General features: G+C 34.5%; 1 long non-coding RNA gene across 1 annotated transcript; it reads right to left on the bottom strand.

Moving 5' to 3' along the window:
* Window positions 1-2,153: 2,153 nt before the first annotated feature.
* On the bottom strand, window positions 2,154-8,662 carry LOC139866280 (uncharacterized). Its single transcript, XR_011765355.1, has 6 exons — window positions 8,483-8,662; window positions 7,041-8,272; window positions 6,808-6,915; window positions 6,593-6,708; window positions 6,277-6,503; window positions 2,154-2,367 (listed from the first exon to the last, which is right to left on the bottom strand). It is a non-coding gene; the product is annotated as an uncharacterized lncRNA (long non-coding RNA).
* Between the last annotated feature and the right edge of the window lie 5,038 nt (window positions 8,663-13,700).

Here is a 13,700-nt window from a genome sequence, read left to right as displayed (position 1 = left end):
AATATCTCAATCAGTTTCTTATCTTTGCTGACTTGATGATCGGGCTAGCTAGGTAAGTATTGTTACTCTTAACATGACTTGCAGTCATATGGTAGTCAATGGGTACTTTGTTGCACAATTACTGTGTGTACTTACTAAGCTAAGTGAAATTACTTGGTTATGAAATTAAGTTTCCTTATTACTATTACAATTAACCCTCGTGAAGATAAAAAATGATTTTGAAACAAGGAGCAAAGCGTATCTGACAACTCGTATACGAAAACTTTACCAAAAAAAAAAACTCGTATACGAAAAATGCTCCCAAAAACCACTTTTTCAACCACCATCCCACCACCAACATCCACCATATCACCAACTAAACTTTCTATCAACACACCTTTTCCCTTCCTAAAATTTGTCACTGAACCTAAACATTCAAATAAAAAACCCAACACAATCCAACAACACTTCTTTAAACCTGCAAAAATCTATAACCAACTTTTTCAAACCAATTAGCTCATCACCTCACCCAAACAATAACACCACACTGTCACCCAAATCATATGTCGAAGCTCTCAATAGGGACGGATGCAAAGGCAAATCTTCAAACACCCACAACCTCCCAACCCAGAATATATCCACAATTTTTCTTGGTAACATATCAAGTAAAATGAACCCAACCTTCATCACAAACGCCTTCAAGCGTTATGGATGGATTTAAGACATTTCTTGGATCAAAGATATAAGATTTGCTTTTGTCAAATACGCGAATCATGAGGAAGCGTTGGAAGCTATATACCGGATGAATAGTCGATCTTTGCTAGGGAAGAAAATACATGTTAGTTTCGCAAAAAAGGAAACAAAAGTCAACAACCACTAAGTCTCCAGAATGCCATTTAACTATAAGCAAAGAAATAATAGCAACTACTTTCACTTCGTAATAATAGATGAGTTGCTATTGACAATTAACACAAAAAGAAAATACGTACAACCTTTACCGCCTCGCTTCTAGCCGAGTGGTATTCCCTTACCTTGTGTTTGGGGCTGGGGTGGGGGTCTAGTGGCGGAACTTGAAAAATATATGTTATACGTGAGACATTTACTCAATTATGATAAAAGCTATATATAAATATATTTATAAATATTGATATAAACAAGCTAAACCATTTCTATTATATTTTGGTAAAAAACGAAATTAATGAGGAAGATTGTATAGATAAATTTATTGATGAAGATTGTACACTTAAAGAACAATTTTTATACGTAAATAAGTTACCATTATTAGATTGTTAACAAAAACTTGGTAAGTTATATTCCTAATACAATTCCGATTTTGGGTTTTGGTAAAACAAAACCCTAGATTTTTACAGTAGGTTTAAGCAGCTTTTGAGCTGGAGGAAGAAGGCGGGGTGTAGCAGCTTTCAGGCAGGGTTTTGTCTGATGTCGTGGTGGTTGAGGTAGGGCAGATGAAGTAGGGTGGTTTTTTGTTTTTTTGAGGGAAAAAAGAATTAAGAAAGGTCCTGGAAGGTGAGGGTTTTAAGAAGAGGCTGAATGTCGTTTTAGGGGTTTTGATAAAGCAAACGACACATGTTTAGGTTGGGATTGTGGTTTTTTGTTTTTTTTTGAGGGAAAAAAAATTAAGAAAGGTCCTGGAAGGTGAGGGTTTTAAGAAGAGGCTGAATGTCGTTTTAGGGGTTTTGATAAAGCAAACGACACATGTTTAGGTTGGGATTAGCATATAAGGGTAATTAATATATTTATATTTAATATATCAAAAATAAAGATAAAGATAAAAAGAAACCAGTGTGTATTGAAAGTGCGTGCAACAACAATACTCAATCTCACGAATGTAAGGGATGGGGTTCCGAAAGTGCGTGCATATGTGGCAAATGATCGTGAATGTGTATAATTCTTCTTTGGGTGATGCTGACAACTTGTCTTTCAAAAGGAAAAAAAAAAGGTAGAAACATTAATTACAGATTAAAGAGGTTGAAATGTTAGAACGAGCAATATTACACTTAAGCAAAACACCCATGAATATTGTTGTAAAATGACAAAGATAACCACTTTGCTGCGTGATAAAAGGCAAAGATACCCTTAAGCAATTAAATATTGCTTTGAACAGTAATAGTATAAGCTCTATTGATATAATTATAAAGTAGCTCCATATATATTCACAATGTCAGCTAGCAGAGGAAGTTGGTTTATTTACAAACAAATATATATACTTTAAAGCAAAGAATTAGCTTCAGTATCACTCCGTTTATTTAAAGCAGCAACATAAAGGATCTATCAAGGAATAGATCCAATCCAGATTCAAGTAGAGAAACATAAAGGATCTGTCAAGGAAGAGATCCAAGCCAGATTCAAGTAGAGATAAGTGCAGAACTACAAGCAACACAAATATAAATCAAGCAACATAAATAAAGTAGCTCCATATATATATATATATATATATATATATATATATATATATATATATATATATATATATATATATATATTTACAGCACGCACCTAGCATAGAAACAAATATCTATCAAACAGCACAAAAAGATCAAGATTCAAGTTTGCAGTATGGATATATTATGAACTGGACCGGACCTACAACTTTAATCTTGAAATTTCAACCAACAATATCAAAGTATGCAAGGTGTTAACAAAAGCTTAGAGTGTCTTACAATAATAATCATCACGTAGCAACATGAATCAAGTATCAAATAATAACGGGATTTCATCAGTTTAAAATAGCAACATAAATTATATAATTTCGACACATCACGTAGCCCGGAAAATGCTCCCGAATTAATTGAAAGATTTCGGGATTGCTTAGTTCAGCATATATAATCCCGGGTCAACTCGTCCTTGATGTCGTCTTAACCTTTCGGCTATTTCATATTTGTGCTCAACAAAATTCCTCATTAAGCGAGAGAAACGAGTAACTGACGACGTATCGTAAATGTTGGGGTTGTTAATTAGCCGCAAAATGTCACTCCAAGGTCACTGTTGCCATGTTGGGACTTTCCTTTACTTTTATCAACAAACTTGTAACACGTATTAAACTATAATATCGCATTCTGATCATGATCATTCTGCTTTTAACATTAGGATGCATGTAGTTACTTGGAAGTTTTGTGTTGAGTTTCATTAAGAATTATAGAATATATTCGTCAAACTAAAACCCTATATGATCTAACAATTTCATACCTCTTTGGCGTGCATTAGATATAATTTCATATTTCAACAATGAAATATGTGTGTATATATAAACACATCAAATACCTATTAGTTAGATCTGGATATAGCATTTTCCTAATGAGATTTTTAATCGCAGCTAAACCATCATCTATCATATCCAACTATGTAAAATAAATATTTGACACTATGGTGTCAAATTTTTAATTTCATTAGCTATCAAGTTACATCACATTATTTTTATTTACAGTTTTTTTCATATGTTTTAGTGATTGCAATTTTTTCGTACTCAGTAAAAAAAAATTAAGCGGGGGTTTTTCAGGTTGAAATTGACATCGATTCAATTGGGGAAGTTTCGGAGATTTAAAAGTTCGTTCCACCTTTCTCCTGAAAAAATATTTGTTGAAAAAGAGTTATTCACTATATGGAAGCATGCTTACCACATAACAGGTGATGGATTGGAATTGTAGTTTACTCATTACAAGGCAGAATTTGCTTTGTTTATAAGGGAATGCAATGTCCAAGACGAATTTGGAAGGATTTAAAGAGTTGGGTGTTCACTTGGAAGTTGATTTTTTTCCAAAAGATGCAATGGGTGATTACATATTGCATGAGAGAGTACTATCCAATACTATGGTAAAAAGTGGAAAATGTGACGGATACAAGGTGATTGTCAAGATCATCAAGAAGAAAAAACATTTCTCTCAAACACGAAACCATTTGGAACATCACGAATGCATGTGTCAACACTATACCACCACTACTTGGACTATCGTATAGTTTGGCTTTTCGATCCTATAACTCAAATTTACCATGTATATGAGAATTCCTCGAAAACCAGATTCAAAGTCAAAGCCAGAAAACTGGATTAAAAATACTCGTATATGGATACATATGATGAAGTAAGATGTACATTATATAGTATTATATATATATATATATATATATATATTATCATTATTATTTTATAAGAAAAAGATTAAGATAAAGATGTTTAATCTTTCTTTTTGTAATTGTAGGTCTATGGTGGAGACATTCTCGAGTATGCATCAACGTGCATATTTCCATTGTAATCTACACTACAATCACATATTCATTATGGCTGCTACTATAAAATCGCATATTTGAATTGGTGGGTTAGAGTAGTTGAATCTTGGCCATTCAAAGGAACACTGACTATGGTGACATTGATTCACAAGGTAAAATTGTATTGTACTATTAGGTGATGAAACCATTATATTATATATGGACTTTGGAGAAACTCTATGTACGTTACATGTTTTTATAACCTTTTCGATATCAAAATAATCTGACAGTGAACTTGAATTATTAGGAGTGAAAAAATAAATTTATACAAAATAGTACATTGGTAGCTGAAGACTAATCACTATAAGCATTCTAAGCCTAGTTAGCGACTAATCAAATAATAATCTGGTGATAATCTAATAGGATTAGTTAGGGACTAATCAATCGTTAATAATCTTCGATTAATTATGGCTAATATTTACATCAATCGTTAATAAACTTCAATTAATTATGGCTAATATTTACTAAGTAAATATAAATATATCTTTATGTCTTTAACCGACTAAATCTAACTTTCGATTTTTTATTTATTTTAACCGTTTGATCGGCAACTTTCGATCAACTAGGCCTAGTGAAGAACTACTACAAAGTCCCAACTAATTGAAAACATGATGTGATATATAAAAGTAAAAGTTTAACGTAACATGAATTTGAATAATGTCATGTATCTTGATAGCTACTCAATTTAAAAATTTGACATTATGGCTGTATTCTCGAGATTTATTTAGGATGGAAATGAGAGGAGATTGATAGATTAAAAAATAACAGCGATTCTCGAGTTTTAAATTTCAGCGGAAATGAGAGGAGAGGAGATGATTAGGAAGGATAGTACCTTTAGATTTTGTCACCAAAACTCTCCGCCCATATTTGGACGGAATGGGAAGGATAGTAAAACACTCTCATCCCCTCTCTTCTCCTCTCTTTCCCGCTAAAAGAAAGACTCGAGAATACAACCTATAGTTTGAATTATTTATTTTATATTGTTGGATATGATAGAGGATGGTTTAGCTGCGATTAAGGATCTCATTAGAAAAATGCTACATCTAGATCAAACTAATAGGTATTTGATATATACATATATATAATACAAAGCATATATATTTTTCATTGTTGAAAGATGAAATTCTATTTTATGCAGACTAAAAATGGATGAAATTGTTGATCATATAAGGTTCTGATTTGACGAAGACATTCTACAATTCTTAATGAAACTCAACTCAAAACTCCCATACAAACATCCTAATGTAAAACAGAGTGATCAGAATGCTGGACTTTGATATATGTTACAAGTTTGTTGATGTAAGGCAAAGTCCCAACATGGGAATAAGGGCCTTGGATTGACATTTTGCGGCTAATTAACAACCCCAAGAGTTACGATACGTCGTCGGTTACTAGTTTCTCTCGCCTATTGAGGAATTTTGTTGAGCACAAATATGAAATAGCCGAAAGGTTAAGACGACATCAAGGAACAGTTGACCCGGAATTAAAATATGCTGAACTAAACAATCCCGAAATCTTTCAACTAATTCGGGAGCATTTCCCGAGCCTGTTCTTAGACGTTTACAATGCTGTGACTAAGAAGATTAGTGTAAGCAGGCCGTTTAAAGATAGTAATGAAAAGTTATAAATCGTAATGAGATGTGTTGAAATTACATAATTATATTGCTATTTTAAACTGATGAAATCCCCGTTATTATTTACATTTGATACTTGATTTATGTTGCTATGTGATGATTATTATTGTAAGATAGTTTAAGCTTTTGGTAACACTTTTACATACTTTGATATTGTTGGTTGAAAGTTCAAGATTAAAGAATTTATGGACGTGCGCGCGCGCGCGCACACACACACACCCACCCACACCCACACCCACACCCACACCCACACCCACACCCACACACACACACACACACACACACACACACACACACACACACACACACACACACACACACACACACATATATATATATATATATATATATAAAAGCAAGCAAACAGCATAATGATTAAAACCTGGATATGATTTCGGAAGAAAATGTTTGAGAATTAACTTCTAAGTGTGCAATGTGACTGTTGTTGTTGCCATTATCATTAGCAGCAGCAACATATGTTTCAAGCACCTTCAAATGTGTGTAGCATCCCGGTACCCCAAAGAGGAAAAGATCAACAGCCACGTTGTTTGGTTAAACATCTCTCCACGCCACTCCGCTCCGTAAGAACTGATTTGATCATCTAGAGGACTGACAAGCAAAAGCAAACATAAATTATACATAAAAACTAGTAGCAGGGTGAAACATTTAAGCATAACCAAGATACTAAATATACATACCCTGCAATAAAGAAAAGTATCCTTCTCTGGTAACTTGGTTCTCTAAGCGGATAAAATAACAAACAAACATTAATCACTTGAGAAAAGTTCACATCACCTTGAAGCTGGAAAATAACCTGAGAAACAAGGTGAAATTGATTAAATAATGATCCTACTCAAATAGAATTGTTGATATATTATAATTATTATATAAAAACAAATAGTAAGAAGTTAACATCTTTTTAGGCAATCCAGGATTTATCAAGTTTACAAGTAGGAGAAATCACGAGACGAGCATATTTACTACTGATAGTCATTATGCCTATCTTGTTCTTCGGATTAGACTGCAACAAAACAATTGCAACATTTAATGATATGTCAACAGCACAATGAGCTGTTAACCAAAATCAAAATTATTCATTTCATAATAATAAAAATAAATAAATAAATCACATTAATAAAAAAAGACCTTGAGTTTAGCTGTGCAATAAAGTTGAATACAATCAATTTGAAGCTTTAATCCATAAGGATTTAAACTCCCCACATATTCAGAAGTGTCCATAGAGATCATAAGACCACTCTCAACGGTCGGCCGTTGAGAGTTTTCACCAACGGCGTCGATATTAGCACGGCCGCCGTTGGTCCGCCGTTGGTGACCGCCCTTCAATTTTTCACTCGATGATCGAACCAAGGACGGGAAAAAGCTGCGAATTTTGCATGTTAACGTTTGGAATTTGAATGTTGAGTTTAAATTTTGAATGTTTGCATGTTAACGTATACATTACAGTAACAATTTAATCTCTATATATATACCCATGAACTGATATGCGTGTATACACACACTTCCAGTTTCATATACACACACTGCATACACACACAACAATTTTATTCAGTTTCAGTTTGATAAACTCGATCATGGCACGTTTAACTTGTTCGATGGATGTTTGGCACGGGGGGTTGTTGAGCGGAGACTGGAAGGTTTATGAAAACGGGCAGTGTAAATCGATCGAGAATCTCGATATCACTTACTGGGACACGGGCCGTTTGTTCGACTACATACGCGAACACGTCGACTTTGAGGCCTCGGATTTCGCGTACCTTGATCCCGAGACCGATAAGTTCGAGTTCCTCACGACCGAGCTAGAATGGGAAAGAATTGTCGGGCGAGCCAAACTCAAATGCAACCGAATCGAGTTGTATTGTATTGGTATTTGGGACCGACAATTTTGCCGTCGTCCTCAGCCTAACTACCCGCACACCAACGAGAGGTACGTGAGTGACGATACGATCGGCTCATATTAAACACGTTTAATGTCTTTTTTTTAATAATGCGTGTAGTTTTTTTTTTAGGAATTTCTAATGTTTTTTTTGTATTTTTAGGAATTATTAATGTTTTTTTTTTATTTTTAGGAATTTGTAATGGTTTTATTTTTATTTTTAGGAATTTGTAATGTTTTGTTTTTTATTTTTAGGAATTTGTAATATTGTTTTTATTAATTAATAAAAGTTTAATTTGTAGGAATTTTAATTTTATATATAAGTTATTATATAAATTTAAGAAAAAAAATAAAAATTATGATGATGACGGCCGTCATGGATGTTAGTAATTTAGTGATGGGAAGGAGGTGCTGATGTGGCGCTGATGTGGCAGTCAGTAATTCCATGACAGACCGTCATGGTTGAGAGTGGTCTAATAGTCTCCTACAAAATCAACCAACCAACTTTGATTAGATAAATCGATCGATAGATACAAACAAAGCAATAATTAAAAAGATAGAAACAAAGAAATCGATAGATACGAACAGTCTCCTACAATATCAACCATTAGATAAATCGACGATCGACGATAGATACAAATACAAAGAATTAATTAGAAATAAAAAAAGATAGAAACAAAGAAGAAAACGATACCTCAGCCACAATGGTTTTGAATTGGGAACGAAGATGGGATCGAATTGTAAACACTAGACGACGAGTAAATGGGAAAACTTGGCTTCTTATTACCCCTTTATAATCTTACGAACAGTAGTAACAGTACAACTCTTGAAGTACCTACTACAACTTTTAATGCACTTATAGCACAACTTTGGTGCACACCTGTTGGTACCACTTTTAATGCACTTGGTACAAATTCTAAATGCACTTGAAACACACCAAACAACACTACCAACCGTCAGGGCCAGCTTCCACTGGAAGCCAACTACGCCAATAATCACCACCGGCAAACACCGTTAGAACGTAGAACTGGCCATAAACAGAAGTGGTTTACAACTTAGAATGAGTGATAAAAACACATGTACATAATATTAAGACAGATCGGTCAAAGTTATGCAACCATCAAACATGTTTAACAACCAATTTTAACTAACCACTTATATCTCAAGAAAAGACCCTCGATAGGTGAACATACAGGCCCATCATCAGTAAAAACGGTCTGGACCGATCGCCGAATAAAACACGTACGGAGAGAGCTCACAACCCACAATCGGAATACCGGACGGACGGTGTAATCTCACCACGCTCAGCATGATTCTTTAATCACAACAACAACTTCTTCTATCAACATATTTACCGGTAACTCGGCCAACTTGGCCACGACTCGGTCAGTGATTCGGTCAGCCACTCAGTCAGTAAAAGAAAAAGATTGAAGATAGAGGAGAGTATGTTAGGCTAGGAATCGAAGATGGAGGTAGTAGGAAGTAATAATGTTGTACCTTGCAGATGGAGACATGGAGTCGTTGCACTAATAGAAGAAACGGATGGAGGAGCGGCGTTAAAAAAAGTAGCTGCCCTAATTGACGACCGGTGCCCTAGCATATGGTACTTTATTATATTTCAATATAAGTCCCTTTAGTTTAATAAAAACGTACTTCTCATTCTACAAAATTAAGTACTACGTACTAAGTAAGGATTTCATCGGGTCGGGTTTGGGTCAGGTTCAAACCCACACTATCCGGTAACGTAACCAGCTTCAACGAATTTGGAATCGAAACAATCCTAACACCATGAGGCGGTCCAACCTCAACCTTAACCTTCCACCTCCCTTCATCATCAACCACCTCACCATCGCAAATCACCGACGAATCAACACCGAAATTAATCAATCCTGATTTTTCGAGAAACTTAAACACTTTAAGAAGATAATTAACGTCACCGACTAATGATTTCCTAACTTCGAAAAACGTTAACCTTCTAGAAGGATCTTCTCTATACTTGGAAATGATAAAATCTCGATACTCTTTGTAAGTCCTATGGTTTCTAGTGAACGAATTACCGTCGAAAAACTCTTTTGCTGAAGTTTTTTCAATTTCGTGAATGTTATCCCATGAAAACCAACCTATACATACAGAAAAAATGTGAAAATACATAAATTGAGAAAGCTAGGGCTCGGGTTTGGTTTTAAAAAGGGGAAATGACTTACCGGCAGTTGCGGTGATTGTGTAGAGTTCGAATTGGCATCGATGATCATCGGCGGGAACGTATGGTTTTAAAAATTGGTTGTATGAAATCTTCTCCATCTGGTGATTGGATTTTGTAGCGATTGAGTTTATAAAAATAACTAAATTAGTCGCCCGAGTTGATTTTAAGTTACAACTTCGTAGGGATGGCAATGGATATGGACGATCTAAATGGATATGAATACGGATATGGATGAACTGAAATTGATATGGATATTGATATGGATGAAAAGTTCTATCCATGGATGAACCCGCTTTCACCCGAAATAACTAAATATATACATTTATCACTCGGATTAATATCATTTATGTAGTGATATTTCATTCATTATATTCATCTATCTTTATATTTAATATATTATATAACAGACAAAAACAATGAATAGTAACTATTATCATTTTCGTCCTTTCACTTTTTTTTATTATTATTTTAACTAAATTTCATTATACCAACAAAGCCCTCAACACTTTTTTCAAATATTCAAATCGACCCTCCAATGTCAAATAACTATTTTTATAAAAAAATCTTAAATAAACTCCACCCAAATAAACTCCACCCAATACCAAACGGAAAAGTGGGTAAGGGATCACAGGCTGAAACGAGCCGTACACACCCACCTTTGACCAAATTAGGGTTTAAAATTGGTAAAGTAGACATGATGAAAAATAAAAAGGTTAAGAAATAAGTGATAGAGGAGTGAAATTGGATAGTTGAGAGGTGAATAAAAGGAACTGAAAGAAGAAGAGAAAAGAAGAAGGAAAGAGTGGTGTTGGTGGTAGAGATGGTTTACGGTGGTGAAATTGGCTACGCCGGCAAGATGGCGTTAGTCACACATCCTCAGGTTGAGAGCGTTTAAATTTTGAGTGTTTTTAAAAAAATATAATTATATGTAGTGGTTTCTTAAAACTTAATGAAAAAAGGGTTTGAATTTGTCCATAGGGTAAACCCCTTCCCTACTTCCCTACTTCCCTACTACTCCGTAATACTTAAAAGAAACCCTTAAATACATTATAGTTCACTCAAAGACTTCATTCTTTCTTTTTTGGACATCATCAAAGACTTCATCTTAGCCCTTACTCCGTATTTCAGTACTTGTGATTAGCCCCTTTAATCCACACCGTTAATTAACCTACAATCTACTTATGACTCCATAATCACTTTGTCATGAGATCAATTACCCTGATTACCCTTCTCTCAGTTCACTAATGAATTGTACGGCTTCTGTCAATTCAATAATAACGTACAGCTTCAAGGCTTCATAATCGACATCGACATTCTTTTAAAAAAAAAAAAAAAAGCTAAATCGTTTCAGGGCTAAGATGAAGATATTCAATCACAATAAACAGAACGATCGAATGGAAGATTTTAATCGATCTAATCCTTAATCGATCGAGATTAAAGGGGAGGAAAATCTTCATACATCGACATTTCAGTCATGCAGTGGCGGAACAGGATTTTTTTTTCACCGTAGCCGAAAAAAATATTAAAAGCATAGCAATTTTTTGTGGGCAAAATACGGATGCTTTTGGTGAAGGCTTTGGGACAAAATTTGTAGACTTTTAGAAAGAAAAAAAATCCATTGGTAGCAAAATGAAAAAAAAAACAAAACTTTTGCATTTAAAATTAAAAATCCACTTGGGGCATCCCCTCCCCCTTACTACTTTCGCCACTGCAGTCAAGTGAAATCGAGTGTTTAATCAATATAATCCCTTAATCGATCCAGATATTACTCTGTAAGATCTTCATACGATTTAATCCCTTAATCAATTTCATTTAACTATATATGTCTATGTGTTTATTTATTTTTATACACTTAAAATTTAAATCTGTATCAATCAATCATGTTAAATGTTAATAGTATGTGTTTTTCAGTCATCAAACATGCTGGTTTATTCAGGTTTGAATTGTTGTTATTCTGCTTTACTGTTTTTTGCATTCATCCTGAACAAACATGATAAGACTATATTAAGGTTTAGGTTTCTTAAATATGAAGGTCTAATTTTTTTCTGTTCGGTCTATCTCACCAACTTTTTAATGCAGGCCTTGCTTTTTGCTTTTTGCTTTTTATAAGTTGGCTCAACACTGCAACAAGCTGAGAAATATGTTGTTAAATGTGAGGTCTCACACGTACTTCCCTTTAGATGTTTTTATTTATTGGCAGAGGTGTTGATTTTTATTCATTTATTACTTATGAAAATGGGTTTATTTGGAATTTATTTCTAGTGTATTATTTTTTATGTAATGTGTCAAACATAAAAAGCCTCTTGCCATAAATTGAACCAAAAACCTCCTAAACCCATTTGCGACCTCAATCATCATAGTATTATGGATGGAAATAATATGAATTTTGTAACCATATATTGCTTAGATTTTGTTTTTTGGTTCAGTCACGGGCTCAAATAGTTCATGACTCGTCTTTAGGTTTAAGTAATTATTAGATGGGACTCGATGGGATTTGTTCATCTATTTGGTGGGGGCTCAATGACCTGAGAGCATGGATACTTTTGCCAAATGGTTTTCTATTGTGGTTAAGGATAAGATTCATAGACCATTGCATTTGTTCATGCTTATGAAATCAATGTTTTTCTATATATATTATCACTACGATATCAAAATTATGCAATATATTACGATTATGAAATTAACCTTTTCCAAAATAAGTATTTGGCAGAACGTACTCTGCGAGTTTGTGCCACCATAGCAAGTACTTGGGCGAACCTACTCTGCAAGTTCGACCCATTTATATAGACCAACTGAGAATGCCACTTTTTAGTGGTCACCCAGTAAAATTCCATCAGCTTATTAGACCACTCGTAACAGCCCTCGGCAACGGCGTTGCCGGCTGAGTTGGACACCGGAAACCGCCGTAACAAGGCGTTTCCGGGCGGCGTTTTCGAGGCGTTGGGGGACTTCCAACGGGTGAGGAAACGTGTGTTGAAGTCACGTGGCGTTTTGTGATTCGTTGGTCCATCCAACCGTTGAAAATGCAACGGCTATAAAAAAAAAAAAAAAAAATTTACCTTTTTTTTTTATTATATAAACACTACAATACCAAACCTCAAATACATACACACAATATTCTACAAAACATCTCATAAACACTCTAATCTTCTTACAAATTTATCAAAATGTCTAACACTCCAAACACACCAATCACTCCACGAAACCAAGATCACGAAGAACCCGCAACACCACTCTCCAATACCCGTCCGTTTTCTAATCTTTTGGCGTTCGGGCGTGCTAACCAACCCGGAATCGCAAACCAACCAATACTCACGCCAAGTCCACAACAATACGCTCATGTAACTCGAAATTTGTTCGGGTTAAATCAACAACAACAACAACAACCCTTGCCACCACTAACGTTAGAACAACAACAACAATGGGCATTTTTTCACCAACAACAAATGTTTCAAAACCAACAACAATTGTTTCCAAACCAACAACAAATGTTGCAATCGCAACAACAACAAATGTTCCAAACGCAATCTCAAGCGCAACAATCTCAATCGCAATCTCAATCTCAATCTCAATCGGAAGAACCACAACGACGGGTAGCTCGAAAACACTCAAGAAAGGGCAAAGGTATATTATTTTATATATATATATATATATATATATATATATATATATATATATATATATATATATATATATATATATATATTTG

This window comes from Rutidosis leptorrhynchoides, chromosome 9 (genome assembly GCF_046630445.1).
Source record: "Rutidosis leptorrhynchoides isolate AG116_Rl617_1_P2 chromosome 9, CSIRO_AGI_Rlap_v1, whole genome shotgun sequence".
Classification (NCBI taxonomy): Eukaryota; Viridiplantae; Streptophyta; class Magnoliopsida; order Asterales; family Asteraceae; genus Rutidosis; species Rutidosis leptorrhynchoides.
The sequence above is the reverse complement of the archived record's forward strand: the minus strand, read 5'-3'. Positions and strand labels throughout refer to the sequence as shown.